The sequence below is a fragment of the Protopterus annectens genome, chromosome 1.part1, assembly GCF_019279795.1.
Source record: "Protopterus annectens isolate FY-2018-M chromosome 1.part1, PAN1.0, whole genome shotgun sequence".
Taxonomy (NCBI): Eukaryota; Metazoa; Chordata; order Ceratodontiformes; family Protopteridae; genus Protopterus; species Protopterus annectens.
The window spans coordinates 364,222,668-364,244,100 of NC_056726.1; the positions used below are offsets into that span (position 1 = coordinate 364,222,668).

The following is a 21,433-nucleotide window of genomic DNA, read 5'->3' on the forward strand; positions in this document are numbered from 1 at the left end:
ATTGAGCACATCCAGTCGTTCTCCCGCAATAGGGGGAGGATGGATTGAAGAGTGACCATCTGGAATTTTTGTTTGGTTACTGACAGGTTCAAAAGGGAGAGGTCGAGAATTGGCATCAAGTCCCCCGTCTTTTTTGGCACCAGAAAGAACCTGGAGTAAAAACCTAATCCGCGCTGGTCTGGGGGGACGGGTTGGATGGCTCTTTTTTCTAGGAGCTGCAGAATTTCTGCAGCTGCTACCTCCCCCTCTGATCGGGTGGTACATCGGGGAGGTTTCTGAGTTTGGGGACATGATAGAGGGGAATTTGGTAACCTCTGGATATGATACGAAGCACCCAGCAATCTGATGTGATGGACTCCCAAGCTGCCAGGTGCCTCGAGAAACGCCCCCCGACTGCCGCCAGAGTGGAGCAGTTGGGCAACCCCTCAGGGTTGCTGTGTGGGCCGATCAGAGAAGGTTTCTCTGGACCCAAAATTCTTCGGGCCCCCTCTGCCTCTAGGGCGGCGTCCTCCCTGTCCTCCTCTGCTACGGAAGGACTGGTTGCCCGGAGCGGGCTGGGAATGTTGCGATTTCCGGAACCACATCTTCTTCTGTCCCTTTTGGTTCTTAGAGAAGGACCTCTGGGGAGCAGAGAAACGGACTCCGACGGCAGACGTCTTCCCGTCCTTTTCGATCTGGACTAAAGTCTTGCGAACTGTCTTGCCAAATAAGGCAGAACCATCAAAAGGGGCATTCGCAAATGACGTCTTGAAGGGTTCCGTGAAGTCACAATGTCGGAGCCAGGCCTGGCGTCTCATGACTAGGCCTGCTCCGCTGGCTCTAGCGGCTCCCTCTGTGGCATGGAACAAAAGCCGCATAGAGGTATTCGATATAGATCTTAGAGTGGCCATACGAGTGGCGTACAATTGTTTGTCCTCCGCCGACATGGACTCCGGGGGAAGCAGCGTACTCTCTGATAAGGTCTCGCTGCATCCTAATAACGTGTGCCATGTAGTTCAGGGACCTTACTGAGAAGGTCGCTGAACTAAAGACCCGCTTCCCTAGGCGATCCATCGAGCGGGACTCTTTGCTCGGTGGATGGACTGAGGGGCTCTCCTGAGCTAACTCCCTCTTAGTGGCTGCCACCACCAACATGGCATCTACGGGGAGACCCTTGCTCCAGTGGGACCTCTCTGAAGGGGGGCTCAGAATCCTATCGGAGCGTTTGGGAACTGGCTCCACAGTGTCCGGCTCCTTCCACGCCCTGGTGGTAATAAGGTCCACCAGGGGGTCGGGCGGAGGGGACACCCAAGAGGTAGATGGGCCTGCTTCGAACGCCTCCAGGAACACGGACTCGGAGAAAGCCTTGGGGGCAGACCACCCCCCCTAATCCTGAACATTTCCATGATGTCTCCGAAGGAGACATCCTCGGGGGGTAACCTTGGGGAGCCTTCCCCTTCATCTAAGTCCGTGTCTTGTGTTAAGGACGGAGGGGAGTCCACGTGCCTCCTCTTACACTTCCGCTTATGAGGAACATCCTCGGGGGGGGACTGTCCGAGAAGTTTCACCAGCAACATCTTGTTCCAAAGGAACGACCTGAGACATCGAAGCAGGCTGTCCCTGTGGCCGGGCGATGGAAGCCAGACCCAGCTGAGAGGGAGTGCAAGATGGAGCTGAGGCAAGGGCCGGGGGTCCTGATGCACTCAACAGAGCCCTCTCCACCGCATCGAAGGCCGAGGGAGAGTCGTTCGCTCTTGGATCTGAGAGCCGACTCCCACTTGGATCCGATGGGGGGATCGGAACCGGAGCAGAGAAGTCAGAATGACTGAGCTTGTCCGGCTAGATGTGGGACCGACCCGGAAATGTTGCTATGGCGAGTGGTTGGATTTGAGATTGTCCATCCCCTCATGGCCTCGACAAAGAAAGAGGTAGACCTTATTCCCTCCTTTGTTGATGTACCAGACAGCAGACATAGACATATTGTCCGATTGATTGTAAAAAGGAAAAGTGGGAGAGTGTGTCCAGCAGCTAACGTACTCTCATCTCTCCTCATCATTAGAACATAAGAGGTCTCTGAGGTCTCCACTTGCCCCATCGTCTTTGACCGTCCGCCTCAGCCCCCACCCGGGGCGTCCGTGGGGAGGCGCACCGTGGTCACAGGAGAAGCAGAGGGGGGGATGGGCTAATATCCCACCCTCGGGGAGATCCGGGAGCAGAGGACCACTTGCAAAGCCTGCTGATAATATCCTTGCTGATCGCTATGGATAGCAAGGTATGACCACTGTACCACCACGCCACTGTAGAGAATGCGCATATGAGGCCTTGTAAAGGAAGAAGAAGCAGAAGAGCGAAGTGGGACCAACTAGAGCCCAGGACCACTCACAACTCAGCTGGCACAGAACAGAAAATGAAGAATGATGGAGACCTGGAGCTGCAGATTTGTGTCTCTAGAACCGTGAGGAAGTCTCGTAAACTCACTCGTGTCTAAGTCTAGTCCCTATGAAATCCTGAGAGCTGAGTGGGTGGTGGGTTGGTTGTGATATTTATTGTGATGCCCAAGTAGAGATGGAGAAGAGACGAGAACGGAGCGAAGTAGATGCCTTGTTGGGGCAAGAATGTCCAGGTGGTGGTAGGGGAGACCCCTGGCCCTGAAGCCTCTGGCCCTCGCTACCACTAGGCTTGTAAACAACACCTACCCCTGGGACTGGTGGGTGGGCTGTGGGGGAAGGGACCGACCAGACTGAGTGACTGGCTCCCAGCCGGAAAGGCCCTGGGCGCCTGTCCATTAGGATGTGTCCATTGGGATGTGGTAGATCTATCGAGGATTATATCCGAGCGAGTCAGAGGCATTTCATAGAAAGGGGAATAGATTGTGAAGTGTTGATTAGGAGATTTTTCTTTCAGGACTGCCAGATTCAGGAGAGAGAGTAGTCTGGAGGTCTTGGATGGCCCGTCTTTTTTTTGGAGTAAGAACCTGAGTAGAACCCTGACCTGGAGATGGGGGGGAGCAGGCTGGATGGCTGCTTCTCTCCTAGCAGATGGCCACCAAAGCTGTGGGCGGCCTGGGCTTGACTTCGGGAAGTTGAAGTGGGGAGGGACGGAATCTTTGGGAGAGGTGAAGGAAGGAATCGTCCATGATTTGATTGATTTGGAGAGCAGCGGTCTGATGCTCCCGACTCCCTCCAGAGTAGAAAGAATGGCCGACCAGCTGCCTCAGAGTAGAGCTGCCTTGAGGCTAAGGCCTGACGCAGTCCCGTTTCCTGGGAGCCCTCTTCCCTGGGCCCCCTCCTGGAGCCCCTCTGCCTCCCTGGGGCTGACGTCCTCCCTGTCACTCCTCTGACTGCGGAAGGACTGGTTGTCTGCAGCGGGCTGACTGCCAGTCCTTTTGAACCATCTTCTTCTCTGACACGGCAGGTTTTCTTTATAGTCCTTCTGTGTCTGAACGCTCGTCGACGGCAGAGACAGACTTCCAGAATTCTCGCCTCTGGGTGCTCGTCATGAACTTCTCTTGCCACACCAGACACCACCCATGCCAAGCACAGGCCAGGCGCCTTGAAGAACCAGTAGAAATGGCGCAGCAGGGCTGGCCTCCTAGTGAGTGACCAGAAGTGTCAAGCAGCTCTGGCTGTGAGTAAGTCCGTGAGAGATGGGAGGTAGCGGCCAGAAGTATGTGATTTGACCTAAGGTAGCCCAGGTGGGTGGAGTCTGTGAGGTCTCCCTGACTCCGAAATGGGGTGGCATTTTGGCGTACTCTTTCCCAAGTCACCGCTGCATCAGAAATTGCCAAATAATTCAGTCCTTACGAAAAGATTGGCGAACCAACATCCGCTTCCAGCCCCATCATCATCAGGACCTCTCCTGAACGCCGGTGGGGACACTGGGACTCCAGAGAGCCAGTTCCTGTCTTGTGGCCGCCGCCAAGGCGGCTACAGGAGGCCGGCCTCTTCCCAATGGGTCTGTCAGAAGCGGGGGCGGGATCCTATCCTATCATTTTGAGGTGGGGAAGGGGTGGGGTCGTCCTTCCGCCAGGTGGCCACCAAGGTCCCGGCAGGGGTGCGACGAGAGGGACGGACAAGAGGTAAGAAGCGAACCCTTGGGGGTGCACTCCAAGAACGGGAGTGGGGAGTCTCCGGCGAAGGGCAGACCACTATCACGAACAGCCTTCCGATGTCTCCAAGGAGCATCCCTAGGTGGCCGTGGGGGCCTTCCCTGTGCCTCCTTTCCTAGCTTCAGTGGGGGCTTCCGAGGGAAGGGGCCTGCCTTTTTTGCCGTCCGCAGCACTTGAAGGCCTCAGGCAACAACTTGTCAGAGGGGTCCTGCGCCCGCAGCAATTGCTCTCCGGAGGGCCCAGGGAGCAGGAGCGGACGGTCTAGCGGGGGCGGATGGAGGAGCTCTGGAGCGAGCAGCCCCCCAAAAGCCAAGGCCGGGCTAGGGGCAAGGAAGGGGATCCGGCGAGCTCAGCAAGATCCAAGAGTGGGGACCCACGCTACCAGCCACTGGACAGTGCGGCTCCCTCGACTCCCACGGATCAAGCGCCCGGCGAATCGCTCCCCGATCGGCGGCAGCGGATCCGGCGACGACTCGGATCGCCTCCCACTGGGCGGCACAGGAGGATCCGACCCCGGATCCCCGGATCCCACCCGGACCGGCTGAGTCCGGCGCGCGGGGGCCCGAACAAGGGAAGCGGACCCAAAGGTGTTATAGGATCCGACAAGGGGGTTGAGTCTCAGCTTCGGGGCTCTGCAAGAGAACTCCCATCTGCGGTGGGAGAAGGAGAATCGGCAAGGGAAGAATTGTTGAGCTCCAGGGAGGAGGGCCGAGTGAGGCTCTGCATCTGGGCCTCAGTAGCGTCATCGGTCCCCATAGCATCGAGCTCGACGTAGATCTACGGCTCAGCTACGGGTCGCCTGGGATGCCTGAATCGGAGGCAGCCTGGAGGGGAGATCCTCGCCCTCCTGAGGCGGACAGGTGAGGCCACAGGTGACGGGCCGAGAAGGAGGAACCCCCGCCAGCTAAGGAAGCCGGGGGGAAGCGCAGCTACAAAGGCGGGGCACAGAGGGCCCAGAGTCTGCGGCCCAGGCCTTGTGGTGCCTCTCTCCAGGGGAAGTAGTGCAGTCCATCCCTCTCCTGTCACCCAGCGGAAGAGCCAGGACCTGGGCAAAGACCCGCCTTTGGGGAACAGCTCCAGGGAATGAGGCCAGAAGGATGGCCCAGCCGGCATGGGAACAGCCAGACCGCCAGGACCAGCCCTCACCCGACATCCCCTCTAAAGTACTTATGCCATCAGCCCCCTGCACAAATGGAACACTGTGATGTGTTCAGCTAAGACCACTGGTGGACAGTGGCCAAAAGCCCGGTGAGAGCTTAAACAGAAGGTCAGCTAAAGCAAGAAGGTAACTTAAAGCTACCAGCCATAGTCAAAAATTAAAAAAAAATACAACAGTAACTTAAAACATTAAAATAAAACAAACAAACAGAAAAAACACACAAAATAAATAGGAAAAAGCTAAAAAAAACACAAAAAAAAGTCTAATTTACCACAGGTTGCAGACAAATGAATATCCTACTTCAGATCATCGGATTCGAAGGACCCGTGTGCTCCGACCTGGACGGAGCCAAAGGCACACTGAATCCCTCGGATCCGAAGCTCAGCCCATGGCTCAGAGAGCTCTGATCCAACAAGGACGAACCCGAAAAAACTCGAGGGAAAGGTCGGAGCCGAAGTACAAAGCACGGTCGGCGCCGACCCACCCCCGGCTCTAACACTGCCTGACTCCGGGCGCTCCAAAACCGGGAAGCAGGCCGGAGAAGAAGCTATCTGGGCAAAAAAAGGCATTGAGCTCCCCCCTGAAGGGGGGGGGGGGGAGGTAGGAGCACTCCCATCTGCAGCTGGGCCTGGATGAACCTTCGCATCATCCAGTCCAAGTCTGCATCTGACAGGCTATAAGTGGATCTCGACGAGGCCACCGAGGCAGGCCGGGAGTGCTGCCTCGATAACCTCGACGGAGATCGGGTCTCCTCTTCCTCGGGTCCCGGTGAGAAGCATGGGGACCGGAGCCGAGGAGGAGACTTGGAAGCCATGGAGGGAGAAGCCCGCTTAGCCGGTGGGGGCGAAGCGGAGGCCTCGGCCCTCCGCTTGTGGTGCTTCTCCCTCTTTCGCCCTCCTGTCCTCCCTCTCCTCCGGCGCCGTAGCGGGAGTTTGAGTCCCGCCGGGGGAGAGAGGCAGGAGTGGCCGCCACCGAGGACTGGGGTGAGGCCACGGGAGCACCGAAGCCGAATCCGGGGGCAAAAGTCCCGCCAGGATCAGCTTCGACCGCCGCTCTTTCAGTGCCCTGGGGTTGAACCCCGCGCAGATAGCACACCCTGAGGACAGGTGTTCAACCCCAAGGCACCGAACACACTGAGTGTGGCCATCCGCCGGTGAAAGCTTATGGCCACACTCTGTGCTTTTAGAGAAGATCGGTTTTGGGGCCTCTGACATTACAAAAAAAAGCAAACTCACTCACACAAGGCCCCAAACACACACCGACCCACACAAATACTACGCACCAGCGAGGGGAGGGAAGGAATTTACACCAACAAAAAATACAAGATTCTAGGCTAAAATAAAAAGGGATCCTAACACACTCAACCGTTTACTAAAAAATTACATTAAGTACAATAAGTTGAAAACTTATCTGCATATACTAGGAGCTCTGAATCTAGCTGCTTTCACTAAGCGCGGCAAACTAGATCGGAGGTCAGTCAGGGTTGGCAGGGGATTATGGGTAAGGGGAGGAGCTAGGAGCTCGGATCTGATAGCTGTGAAACAAGCTATCGGATCCGATGCCAAAGATTGCTGACAAATGACATACCTACTTCAGATTTATAGATGTTCAAGTAGATCAATGTTGCAGTACTGATTCTTGGGTCTTCCTTCCATGGAGAAAAATTGCAACAAACCTAATTTCCAGAGTCTTCACATCATCCCTAGCCAACAGATGTCCAAATACCAGTTTCTGGACATCAGGATACAAGTAGGTGGGTCAGCACCACTTTCAGGTCTTTCTAAGCAGTGAACAAGCAGTCCAATACCAGAGAACAGACCTCCCCAACTGTCTGAATTTAAGGAAAAAGACAGGAGGCAGAGTGGGGATGACTGAAATAAGACATCTATCAGCAGAAAAATAATTCTCTACTACCAGCACTCAGCAAGAGGGAGTAAAGTGGTCAGCAGAAAGTGGGGTTGGAACGTGGAAGTATGTACTGCGATACTGATCTACTCAAACAGCTACGATTATGGTAAGTGGGACACAACTGTACTACGTTCTCAGTCAATATTGCAGTACTAAGTACTGAGAGGGTTCCCAAAGCTAAAGGTTGGGTGGTGGGTCATCTGTATGACATTAGGAAATAAGATTTTGCAGGATGGCAGCAGCAAAACGTACTCTAGCCCTGCAGACACTGCTTAGTTTAGTGTTTTGTAAAGGTGCACATGGTGTTCCATGTGGCTACCTCAGGGATGGCCTGGGTGACTACTCCTTTGATGAAAGGAGTGACAGCTGACCAGTGTCTAGTGGAGTGGGATTTAATATGCCCAGGTAAAGCCTTTCCATGGTGTAACAGAACTTAATGCAGTTGGCTATCAATTTTGAAATGGTCTGCTTTGAGACAGATTTGTCTTGTTTACCCTTTGCAAAGGCCACCAACAACTGCTCTGCTCTATTAGGGGTTTTACTCTTGTCTAGATAGTACCATATCTGCCTATACACATCCAGGGAGTGAAGGACTTGCTCTGTCCTGTTCTGTTCTTTGGAATGGATTTGGGTAGATGACTGACAGGTGGACAGCTTGGTTAAAAGTAAGGCTCTGATACTACTGTAGGCATAAAGGAAGTGTTTTTTTTCTGAAGATGACACTATCCCACTGGAAGACCGTGAAAGATTCTTTACATAGGAGGGCTTGTAGCTCAGAAACTCTCCTGGCTGTTACAACAGCTGTAAGAAGGGTGGTATTCCAGGTGAGCATCTTACAGATACAGTGGTCGCAGGTTTAAAGGAAGAGGTCCAGCATTAGATCATCTAACAGTTTAGATTCAGATACATATACCTTAATGCTGGAATAAAAGTTCTAGTCTAAAGAAACCCGACAGGCTCTGCAAGACTGAGTTGACGTCTACCTGAGAAGGGCTGTTACTGCTGACACACCTGTTGGAAAATCTTTTCCATTTTGCCAGGTATGACTTGCTGGTATTGGTTTTCCTTGCCTCCATAAGAATGGACAGCATGTCCCTGGGATAGGATGCAGTCCTTGGTGATGAAACCCAATCCTCCAGACAATTAACCTGAGTGGCTAGGTACGGGTGGAAGACAGACTTCTTGATGTGGCTGGGGAGGTTTGCCTCCTTCAGCAGGGTGCAGAATCTCCCCTCGCTGACAGTCAGGAGGAGAGAGAATCAATGCTATCTCAACCAGAAGGGGGGCCACTAGGATCATGACATCACCCTGGGGGTTAGGAGCAAGTCAAGAATACATTCAAGGAGTCTTGTCCATGTGAAGGAGAATGCATCTATTTTCCACTCTCCTGTCTGTTGTGTTCTGGGGCAGAACATCTGGAGTTGCTTGATGTGGTGAGAGGTGAACAGGACTATTGAGGGTATCGCACACTGAAGGGTTATAGCTCCACGAAGACCACTCTCTTTAGCATCCATTCATTGGGATCTAGAAGGTCCCTCTGCTAAGAGAGTCTGCCAGGGTATTTTTCTGGCCTAGAATACAAGAGGCTATGAGGATAAGCCCTATTTCCTGAGCCAGTATCCAGATTTCTCCAGCAAGATCGTACAGTGTATAGGACAAAGTCCCCCTTGTTTGAGTACCATATCAATGTGGTGTTGTCTGTCCAGATTTGCAGGGTCCCTGGGCTTAAGTTTTGTTGAAAAGCTTTTATGGCCAGGAAGACTGCTAGAAACACCTTCTGATTTATATGCAACTTTCTCTGATGTGGGGACCAAATGCCCTGTACCTTCAGGGAACCGAGGTGGGCCCCCAAGCTATGTCTAAACTGTCCCTGGTGCTGGTCTTTGTACGCTTCCAGTAAAGTAAAATTTGCTCGTGTTCTCTGTATGGTGTTCTTCCCTCCACAGATGTTCCTTTTTCAGGCACACAGGCAATAAGGTTTCCAGGGGTTGTGAATGCCGTTTCCAAGCATTTTTCAGAAACCACTGGAATGTCCTCATATGCAACTGATTACTAAGAAGGCAGGATGCCATGTACCCCAGTATCCCGAAGAATTCTCTTACAGGAATTAACTGCTTTGAAAGCAGTCTTGTCAAGTAGCCTTGTTTTGTGGAAGGAGCACTTTGTTAAACTGGATCAATGAGAGCTCCGAAAAACAAGGTTCTTTGCTTGATGGAAATTTGGGATTTTTGAAGATTTAAGATGACACTTACCTTATATGAAGAGAGTCTACAGTGAACTGTAAAGTGTCTAGGGTCTATGATGGGGATCTTCCCTGAATAAGGCAGGTGTCCCAAGTATGGATGAACAGGAAACCCTAGATTTCTGCAATGTGCTATTAGGGGAGCTAGACATTTTGTGAACAATCTGGGAGCAGAAGACAGCCCAATTTGTAAAGCACAGAAACGGAAGAAAGATCCCCTTGCTTGAAATCTTCAGTACTTTGTAAAGTACAGTTTTGTACCTACAATAAATGTAGATGTTCGAGTGTACACCCTGCTGCAGTCATCACACTTGGGTTATCCTGTCGTCAGGCGGTCCTGCAGTCGGCCGGAATTCCAAAGTCTTGGTCCAGCGTCAGTTGCTGTCGCTTCTTCCCTGACGTCAGTGCGCCAGGGGTATATATAATGCATCCGACGTCATTTTCTTCAGTTTTTCTTGCCCCAGATGTCAGGTGCCCCCAAAAAGGTGGACAGTAATTAGTACCAAATTAAGTAATTTTTACACAAACACAAAATCCCTCCAGCTATAAGCAAATACATCAGGAAGGTATTGTAGAGATTTAGCCAGTTAGATCAGAGAGGATGGAGGGAGGGTAACCTGGACTGCAGCAGGGTGTACACTCGAACATCTACATTTATGGTAGGTACAAAACTGTACTATGTTCACTGTGTTACCCTGCTGCAGTCATCACACTTGGGTAGAATCCCAAAGCTAAGGATTGGTGGAGGAGTTCTAGAGGGTTAGAGGAGGCTAGAAGGCCCTGCAGAACTGCAGTGGCGAAGCCAACTCTAGTCTTAGAGTAAAGTGGTAAGTGATGGTGTTTGGTAAAGGTGTGTACTGAACTCCAAGTTGCAGCTTCCAGAATCTCCTTGGCTGGAACCCCCCTGAGGAAGGCTGTAGATGTAGCTGTTGCCCTGGTAGAGTGGGGCCTAATAGTAGCAGGAACTGGTTTTCCATGATGGGTATAGCAAAAACGAATGCAATGTCCTATCCATTTGGAAATGGTTTGTTTTGATATAGCCTTCCCTTGTGAAGCTGTAGCATAGGATACAAAGAGCTGGTCAGATTTTCTGAAAGCCTTAGTTTTATCCAAGTAATAACGAAGTTGCTTGTGAATGTCCAAGGAATGCAAGAGTCTTTCTCCTTTGTTCTGTGGATTTGGGAAGAAGGTGAGTAAGTGGATGGCTTGATTTAAAGCCACACTGGAAACCATCTTAGGCATGAAGGAAGGATTAGTTCGTAGAGAAACTCTGTCTTGATGGAAAATGAAGAAATGTTCCACTGCCATTAGTGCCTGCAGCTCTGAGACTCTTCTAGCTGAAATTATTGCTAGCAGCAGGGCAATCTTCCAGGATAGGAACTGTAGATCTGCAGAGAAAGCTGGTTCAAAGGGAGGTAGCGTAAGTTTTTCCAGAACAAAATTGAGGTCCCATGTTGGTGTAGGTGCTCTCCTGGGGGGCCTAATTTTTTTTGCCCCTCTGAGGAACTGCCTTAGAAGTGGATGCGAAAATAAGGGTGGATCCGTGTTGTAGTGGGCTGAAATAGCTGATACATGGATTTTAAAGGAAGAAAAAGAAAGTCCTTTGTGCAACATCTCAGTTAAATACTGTAGAATATGAGGCATGTGAGGCTGAAGTGTGTTTTGGCCTTTAGCTTGGTTCCAGGCACAAAACCTTTTCCATTTGTCCAAATAGGCTTTCCTGGTGCTGGGACTCCTAGCTTCCAGAATAACATCCATAACTGCTTGGGAAAGAGGAGCTGGCTGGATGCTTAGGTGATTTGCCATGCAGCTAGATTTAAGGTTTTGAGCTGGCTGTGAAGAATCTGATTGTTTTGCTGTGTGAGCAAATGGGCAATTTGTGGTAAAATCCAAGGTGGGCCCTGGGCCATATTCCTCAATAGTGGGTACCAGTGCTGGTGTGGCCAGTCTGGGGCTGTGAGCATCAGTCATGGCCTCTCCTTTCTGACTTTCAGAAGCACCTTTGTGAGGAGAGGCAATGGAGGGAAGGCATACACTGTCAGGTTTTTCCAACTGAATGAGAGTGCGTCCACTTTCCAAGCTTGATGGTGAAGTGTCCTTGTACAAAATTTTGTTAGTTGATAGTTTTGAGGACTGGCAAACAGGTCTATGCCTGGAAGGCCCCATTTTTGAGTTATCATTGCAAAGACTTGTGGATCCAGTTTCCACTCGTGGGGAACCATGATGTTTCTGCTGAGGTAGTCTGCAAATGTGTTCTTTTTTCCTGGCAGGAATTGAGCTTGTAACTGAACTTTGTAAGCCAGAGCGGTGTTCCACAAGGTCATTGCTTTCCTGCATAGAGGGTAGGAGTGTGTACCCCCTTGTTTGTTTATGTACCACATTACTGTGGTGTTGTCTGTCCTTATTGTAAGTTGTCCTGGATGTAATAGATTCTTGAAGGCTGTCAGCATTCTGTACAGCTAGCATCGCTTTTTGATTGATGAGCAGATTCCTTTGATCTGCAGTCCATATGCCTTGAACGCACTGTCCTGCCATGTGTGCCCCCCAGGCGTAGTCCGATGTATCTGTTGTCATAGTTTGCCTGGCTGGGGGCAAGGTGAAAGGCTGACCCTTGTTGAGGTGACATGCCTGTGACCACCATAGAAACTCCTGTTGTAGGCAGGGAATGAGAGATCATTGTGTCCAAGGGTTTACTATCAAATTGTCGATCCCGTTTTGTGCGACGCGCATTGCCCGAACGCGGAACTGCGAACGTCACAACACAGACGCCCAGATGTGCGAACGGCAAAACCTCGCCCCCATCCAACCCATGGTAGCATGGGTGTGGAGGTGTTGCGCGGCCGGTAATGTCGATCGGAGTTTCGGTTCGCTAGCGAAATGGTTTCGGTTCGCGCAAACGCGTCGACGGGGTCACCGTTCGCACGGAGTGCATTCGCACATTTAATAGTAAACCGTGTCCAAGCTGTGGCGAGACCATACGCTTTTTAGGTACCACTGTAATTTCCTCATATGCAGCTTTGCAAATGGTGTTAGTATGTAAGATGCCATGAAGCCCAAGGCCTGCAGAATTTTTCTTGCAGGTAGTTGGGTCTTTGTTGCCATTGTTTTGAAATATTGAGTCAGTTGTAGTTTGTCTGTCGTCAGATAAGCCTCCTGGGCCGTTGTATTCAAGCTGGCACCCAGGAATGTCATATTTTGTGAAGGTACTTGTTTTGGTTTCTTTTCACTTATTGTGTACCGCAGGCAACTTAGAAGATGTTTTACAAAAGCCAGATGTTGTAAGAGGATGTCCTTGCTTTCTGCTTGGATGAGGCAGTCGTCCAGGTATGGGTATATTTGAATTCCTCTTTGTCTGCAGTATGCAATTATTGGTGACAGGCATTTTGTGAAGACCCTGGGAGCAGTAGATAAGCCAAAGGGCAGTGCAGAGAATTGGTAATGGGTTGAACTTGCAATGAAACAGAGGTATCTTCTGCAACTTTGTCTGACAGGGACATGCAGGTATGCCTCCTTGAGGTCCAACGTTACTAGCCATGCTTTCTTGCCCAACATGGGAAGAAGCTGCTGTAGTGTTAGTATCTTGAATTTGGGTACTTGTAAGAAGGTGTTTAGAATTGAAAGGTCCAGAATTGGTCTCCAGGCATTGTCCTTTCTGGGAACTAGAAAGAGTCTTTTCAGTAAAATCCTTGGCTTGATTTCGAGTAGGTACCAGTTGAATGGCTCGTGTCCATGAGAGCTGTAATTTGTTTTTGTGCCTCTGCCCATTGATTTTGTGACAGGTTTGGCATTCCTCTTTTCATTGGCAAGGTGTGAAAATGGAATCTGTATCCTCGTGAAATTATGTCTAGGACCCATTTGTCCTTTGTGACAATGTGCCAGTTGTCAGAAAAAAGTGCGAGTTTTCCTCCCAAGGGGGCTGCCAAGAGAGTGTTGCTTGGCCAGATGAGGTGCAAGTCATTGAGTTTGCCTTCTGGTAGTTTTGGACCTGTCTTCTCCTCCCTTCCGTGTTGCAGTGCCCCATTGGCGAGGTTTGTACTGGGCTTGTGGTTGTCCTCTGCCTCTTGGACGTCTGTATTTACCCCTCTGTGGTCTGTCAGTAGCTGGAACGGACCAATTTTTTGTTGGCCAATTTCTGCTGAAGCGAGGAGGCTGTACCTGTAGAAAATCTTTGACTGTCTGCATAGATTTTGCCTTATCCTCCATTTTCTTTAAGACTTCTTCTGCTTTAACTCCAAAAAGAACATCCTGCTGTAAGGGAGCATCTAGAATCTTTTCTTTAACATGATCAGGCAGAGTTTGTTCCTTTAACCAAGCATGCCTACGTATAACAGACCCAGTAACAGCTGCTCTGCAGGAAGCCTCCAAAGAATCAAACCCACACTGTAAAGTAGGTTTGCCAACCTGTTCAGTTGCATGCAACAGATCTTGCATTTCTTTCAATTCAGACTGTTGAGGGAGTGTGCTCATTTTTTTTTACCTGAGACATTAGAAATTGCTGATATTTTAGCATGTGAAATTGGCAATTTAGTGCCCTCATAGCTAGAGTGGCTGAGGTGTAAACCTTTCACCCCCACCTGTCTAGTGCTCTGGAGTCCCTTTCAGAGGGTACAGGATTTTTTTTCCATAGAAGCCTTAGCCCCTTTGGGACCATGGGAGATGGTATCTGGATCAGCAACAGGGCTTTTATAAAGATATTTGTGGGAATCAGGCACTCTATCTGTCAGGTTTGGCTGGTGCAGGAGGCAGAGAATCTGGGTTCAAACTGGATTCTAAGTAAACATCATCCACAATGTCTAAAACTGGGGGGATGGCAAGAGGTCTGTCCTGGGGGAAGCAAAATAAACTCTGAGCCTTTTCTTTGAGTCAGAGTAGTCCTGACCTTCCCAGTGAAAATGTTCCCTCATAGTGTGTAAAGTTTCTCCAAAGGAGTAGTCTTCAGGAGGAGAAGCTGAGGGAATAGAATCCTCAGCATCAGAATCTTCATAAGGGGAGAAGGAGTAATCTTGGTCCTCAGAGGAGCCTGAGGAAATAGACACTTGTTCAGAGGAGGCATAATCTTCCACTTGTCTAGGCCTTTTGTCGGGTGGGGGTTGGGAACCCCTGATTAAAGAGATCACATCTTCAGCCATTTTGAGCATCTGTTTCTTAGGCATGGGGCCTTGAATTGGAGACTGAAGTGTAGTCTTTTTAGGTTTAATAGGAGTTTTAGTCTTGGGATACATTTTTATGGTGAGTGTCGTCGGTCTGAAGATGCCTTCAGAAACCGAAGTTGTTTCTGCAGCACCGACATCTTTTTCAGCAGTGTCGTTGGTAGGGGCTATACAAAATGGCTGTGTCGGCCTAGTAGTCTCCGTCCAAAGCTCCGAAGCGGTCTCTGGTTCCAGATCTGCGGTAGTCAGGGGCTGCGTCGGAGCCTCACTGAAGACCGGTGAACCGGAGACCGGACCAGCCGAGGCCGTGGAGTCTGGCTTGGGTCTAGGCTGCCAGTCCTTATCCTTGTGTTTTTTGTGCACGCCGGTAGTCGGTTGCTCCGACAGCATACTGTAGTTAAATTTTCTACAGAAGTAGTGTCGTGCGAAATCAAAGCGTCTTTTTATAGTACGCTCATTAAACCTAGCACAAAAACGACAACCAGTGACGTCGTGGTCTGGGCCTAGGCAAGGTATGCAGTAAGAATGAAAATCCTTACGAGGTATTTGCTTCCCACAAGAAATACAATTGTTAACTTTTTCTGACATCGGTCTGAGGCAAGAAAAGTTTCCCCAACGGGGTACTTAGCTTTATTGAAGACTTCGGATCTGAAATTCGACTTCGAAAATTTCAGGAGTCGGCCGACCGGTACTTGCGAACTGTTTCTGCTTCGGGCACCGCGCGGCAAGAAAGACTGAAGAAAATGGCGTCGGATGCATTACATATACCCCTGGCGCTCTGACGTCAGGGAAGAAGCGACAGCAACTGACGCCGGACCAAGACTTTGGAATTCCGACTGACTGCGGGACCGCCTAATGACAGGATAACCTAAGTGTGATGACTGCAGCAGGGTAACACGATGAACATCGGTCTTCTATGGAGACATGGAAGTAAGAGTTTTTTAGGCCTACGGTGACTACGGCGATCACTTGCAAGACTCATGGACAGTAAGTTGCACAACATAAGCATTTTGAATTTTGGGATGTTGAGGAACTTGTTTAACTTTAAGAAGTTCAGGATGGGCCTCCAAGTGCCCTCTTTTACTGCAACTAGAAACATTCAGTAGAAACCTTTCCCCCTCTTGTCCTAGAGGGACAGACTGGATGGATCCTTGGTGAAGTACATATCTCTCAACTGTCCAGATTTTTGGCTCATATTTTTGGCCTGTTCCTCCTAAAAGCTGTGGTTTTCTGGCAAATCACTGGGATCTGAGAAATCACTAAATGACATACATTTCAGTTTCAGACTTCAAATCCTTCAGAAAATGTATGTTAAAATAAACCCCATTACTCTAGTAACTTAAGTTTATAAGAGCAACATTTAAAATATGTTCCTATTTTTTGGCCTTTGTCTCCCCCCCCCCCCCCCCATTTTTGTTGGGCTTTGTCCAGATTTCTTGCACTAAGAGATTGAGAGGTATGGTGAAGTAGCTCCTCAAGGATAAGTGATGAGGCTTTCTTGCTCTTTTGGTGGCTTTGGAATGGCCAAGAAGGGTGGTATATCTAAACTGCATACAGCACCTCTTCACTATAAATGCTGAGAAGCCACTGGGCCCTGGTAATGGATTTCTACTTGTGAAGGAAGGGGAGTGTTCTCCCCAGAGGCCTGGAGGCGAGTATGGCAAGGAATGGGGGAGAGTTAAGGTAGAACAGTCACAGTTGTCTGTCCTGGCTGTGGAAGTTAGAGGACCCTGGTCTGTGTGACTGCTCTGGCTGCAATCTCCTAAACTGCCTTGGTCTTTTGTCGCAGGAAGGTGCCCATTACCTTAGCTAGGTGGAAAATGCCAAAGTTTAGAATGGTAACTCCTACTATATCTTGGGGTTGGAGATGGGTAAAATTACTTCAGCTTTAACTTGCATTCATTTTTTATGCAGTCTCTCAAAAAACTTGTCCTGCTGGAAAAGCAAAAACAAATTCCTCATCCAATACGGCATCCAGTAGTTCAGACTTTACCTGATCTTACAGGGGCTGGGTTCTCAGCCATGCATGTCTGTGGATGACAAAACCTGTGGCAGCTGCTCACAGCCACATTTTAGAAAGTGTCTTGAGACTTGTAAAGTTTATCTAGTTATCTCCTGGATTTCCTTAGATATGGTACTATCTGCAACAGGGTCCATCTTAGCTAGAGTTTTCTTTGAAGAGATTCACTGTGCTTTAGCATGTGTAATTAACAATTCAAAGCTCTCACTGCCATGAAGGCAGAAGCATAAGCTTTTTTCCCCCAAATCTAATGATCCACTTTCCTAGTCATTAGGCACAGGACATCTTGTTGGTCTCTTAGGTATGCTTTTTGTGGATTCAGTGGAGACTACAGAACAGTTTCTGGTGTTTGTAGAGGTGCTTTTGAGATTCAAGTACTCTGTAAAACCTGTCTGGCTTCCTAAGAGCAGGGGGGTTAGAGAATGAGGGTGTAAGCAATGTCTTCAAAAGACATCCTTCAATCCCACATGTACCAGAACACTCAGTGGTCTGGGTAACGGCAAGCAAAGCAGTTCCCTGTAGGTGGCATGGGTTTGAGAAAATTGCTTACTTTCCCAAATGAGGGCCTCCTTCATTCTATGTAGGGTATCCACAAAGGAAATGTCCGTGGGGGGTGGAAGAGAGGATGTCAACTGAGTTTAGATAAATCAGAGGGTAAGTGGCCACATTAAGACAATTCCAACTAATCCTCAGAGCCAGAGGAATTCTCCTCTTCCTGGAAAAGCTACCTCCCCTGCTCCTTTTAGATGGGGAAGCCTCGGAAGGGAAAGAATGAGAGGGCTCTCTAGATTTCATGAAGGCCATAAACTACTGTGCTATTTCAGGGAGGTCTTGGGCTTCGGTCTGAGAATTGTCGGTGGGGATAAATGATGGCTCATTACAGTTTGGCTGTCTGCTTTAAAGGGTGACTGGGCTTTATTATCTGGGGAAGACAGGAAGTCTCCCTTGAGACAAATGTCAGGGACGTTGAAAGCTGAGGCCTGCAGAGCAACCTTAGACCCAACTAATGTGTGGCAGCATTTTTAGGTAGGCTGGAAACCATGGTTGCCTCCCAAGGCATTGGACCACAAGGTTTGGGCCTAGGAGTCACCCGACAATGGGACTGTAAAGACACCTCAACTGGGTTGTCTATCAACTTAAGACCTACAGTTGGAGCTTTTTATGTAAAGTCAGGGTCCTTTGCCTTTTTTTTTTTTTTGGGGGGGGGGATAAAGCTAGCTGATTTTTGAATCTGCAGAGGCCCTGCAATGGCAGTGGATTGCAATGCCACTGAGGAAGCTGAAGAGGACTCTATATGGGCAGCCAGAACCCTGGCCCTACTTTGAGTGCATGGAATTTTGCAGTCAGGACAGACAGAGACAAGCTGAGGTCTGAAGCAGAACAGACAAAATTGAGTTAAAATATCTTTTTGCCCAATTTGCTTCCTACAATTCAAACAATTGACTTTTTCAAACATTAAATTAGTAAAAAAAAATTGCTCAAAAGGGTACTTGTCTGAATGGAAGAAAGTTCAAGAAAAACGAGCCACCTGGACAGAGTGTACTAAGCACAAGAGGCACATTGAACCACATGGCTAAAAAGAACGGAAGATGGTGCCAATGGACTCCCTAATACCTTGACATCCAGACCAGTATGGTCTTTAGATGTCCACTGGCTAAGGATGATGTGAAGACTCTGGAAATAAGGCCAGTTGTGGGTTTCTACATGGAAGGAAGACCCAAGAATCAGTACTGCAACACTGACTACAAAGACCATCTGGTGTGGAAAATCAGCTATAGCCATAATCCAAACGCAGTTACCCACACACAATTTGCTTAAATTTTCAAAAGAAAAAAATTCAAGCTATGAACAGGCTTTTATCACTTATTTTAACTACGTACCCCTGACTCCCCATGGTCCCCTGTAAAACCTCTTACAAAATGGAGCTGGCATAGCCATTTTTGTTTACAGCCAGAACACTTACACTCCTGATAAGATGGCAGGGAAGAGAAATGAGAAAGTACTCTACAACCAGGCCTACTGCCCTTTGCAAGATCACTGACTATATTAGCTCCCCAGTCTCACCTGTATTAAAAATCAACTACTTGGGTTTTGCAACACATATCGCAAGTCAGTCACAGTACCGTATTCTGTAGCCAAGATGTGCATTAACTCATTAGCTACTGAAAGAAAAAGGGTAAATCTGAAATATACACCAGTGTGGCACATGGTTATGGGTTATTTTTGCAAAACTAGACTGTATAACAAACTTATTCATGGTTTGTGCTTTTTTACAATTACATTTATAAAAGAGCATTTTAAGCCTAGGAATCTGTTTATCAGATGCTATCTAATCTGTGTCATCATAGTCCTAATCTTCATGCAACATAAAACTGCGCCCACAGCTACGCATGCTAATGGGAATTCAGGCAATACCTTTTAAAGTAGTGCTCCTCAAAAGTGTGGCCCACAGACTGATGCCAGTTCCCGGCCTGTTTGTTGCTAGTCCTTGAGCTGCTTATTACATAAAGTAAACAAATACAGCATTTCTTGAGAGAAAACAAATGGTTCTTGGGGCTTCTTAGTTGGGATTCTTGTACCAGATGGTAGATGTGACTGGTTAAATATAATGACCTTTGGCACATCTGTGTGGTTAACCAACTTGCTGCCTCTGTTCCTTCTGTAGGTACTTTATGCACGAAGGGCATTTATTTTTAAATCAAGGGGAGCCGAGAACTTTGAAATTGTGCGCTTTCTAGGCCACTGAACATGCATTTATCATATTGCAAGCAGACATCTGATGTGCATACAGTCAGACAAGTGGTTATAATTGGTGTGGGAGTGTGCGCATGTGTAACGGGGCACTGCTCTCGGTCTTTGATCTTGCTTCATGTTTTGGTGTGGTCTGCACATTTTGTAGCCTTCTGACAACTGTTACAGACAGTAGTCACTAAGTGACAGGCATGTTTCACACAGTCTTCTTCAGAAAATGCTTTCAAATGCAAAACTTGTTATTCTAGCAACTTTCTATGTATACAAGAGCAATATTTAAACCAGTCCCTGGATCTGGGTCTTTGCAGATTCCTCTGGAGGTGGGGATGAAAAGATGTGTATATGTACTACAGCAATGACTTTACATACATGACTGTGTCCATTTATCCTTTCACTCTGCACTCCTGTGTTAGATTGGGGTTTAAGGAAGTGACAATTTTTTGAGTAGAAAAGCAGGCATTATTTCAGTTATTTCCAGATATACCTCTTTGCATCCTTGTAAGCATCACCTCAGTTTATAAGGAAATACTTTTTGTCAAGTCTAAGCATTAAAGCTTGGACTCAACTTCTTCCTTGAAAGAAAAGACTGAAATTTCTTTTAGTCAAAAAAATTTTGTTAAGGCCATCTCTGGATCAAAAGGTTGGAAAGAAGCTCTAAAATGCACATGAGTATACAGAACATTAAGGAGCCTATATTTTCTGTTCTTTCAAATCCATAACACTGACGCTTACTGCATTTTTTTAACTCGTCACTGCAACACAAGTCCTATAATGTACATTTCATAATTAAACCATATACCCTTCTTTACTCTAAAAAGACCCCCCCCCCCCAAAAAAAAAAAATCAGGTCAGATGAGAAGTTAAAGAAAGGTATTTTGACACTTGACAGCACTGTATGAATATGCAGTGCAAAAGCCCAGGACAAACTTCCTAAAGTATAGCACATAACTGCCCTACCAGAAGACTCAAAAGCTAAACTCCACAATGCCAGTACTGTCCAGAAATATCTCCACATAATTTTCATAAGACAATGATTGATCTGGCTATTCGTCATTAAAGAATCAAGTCTGTCAGTTCACAAATATTCACATTTCATTAAGAGACATACTATGCCCGGGCAATAGTCAGTTTCCTTGTGTTTTGGTCCCAAAACAAGATGAATTACATTAATGGTGAGGGCACATGCAAGTATAACAAAGGGTTAATGCAATCAAAACCTAACTAGATTATTAAACAGCTGAACATCAATCTAAGAAAAAGCTTTAAAATGTGGCATTAAATGACAAAAGCTATAGTGAAAAAGTACAAGGAATGCAGTGTGGAAGGAAGGGTAAAAAGATGGAAACGAAAAAAACAGGCTGGGGGGTGCATACAATTAAGGATGGTGTGCTAAACCACCCAAACGGGAGTAAATCTCTGAGTAAGATGTGCCGGGGAAATACCATCAAGTCACTAATCGAACAGCTCAGGCTGCTACAAAATAACATACATTCAAGTTTAGGCGGCACTAACCAACAGCATTGAAAAAGGGTACAACAAGTCAAATCACATTCGTAGCATTATGTGAGATGGCAGATGATATATTATTTAATTATTTACTGTTTACTGTTCTCTCTCATTTTTTGTTCACTTACCGCCATTCGTACTCATCGCCAGCATGTGTATAGTTACCATGGAAAGAAGTGTGACTCAAGTGAAGGGCCCTAAACACTAAATTATTAAAAAGGGAAATTAAAAAAAAAAAGCAAAATATGCAAACATCTTACTCAAAAGGCTGTGTTTATACACTAATGCATTTTTAAAGATGCCAGTTAACCTTCAACATAGTATTCAGAATCACCAGGAAGCAGCAGAAACCAAAATAGCAACAGTAATGAAAACTAGGCATCATCCCTTTTTGAGAACATGCTCAACTGACTTAAGTTCCATCACCAAGTTAAAATTATATAATATGCTTACCTACTCCAATATACACTGATCAAAAGTAGCAGGCAGCATTGCTCTATGAACCAATCAAGCTCCTCTACTGCCTTATTTATTTTCTTTATACCTATATTGAGGAGAACTGGCCTCTTAGTGATAAAACGTTGTTGTCTGCAACCTGCTTTAAGGCACA

The 21,433-nt window shown here is 47.9% G+C and overlaps 1 protein-coding gene across 9 annotated transcripts in view; it reads right to left on the minus strand.

Moving 5' to 3' along the window:
• The window catches only part of RBFOX2 (RNA binding fox-1 homolog 2), a 2,020,637-nt gene that overhangs the window by 575,557 nt on the left and 1,423,647 nt on the right, over nt 1-21,433 (minus strand). The gene's annotated exons all lie outside the window — the stretch shown is intronic.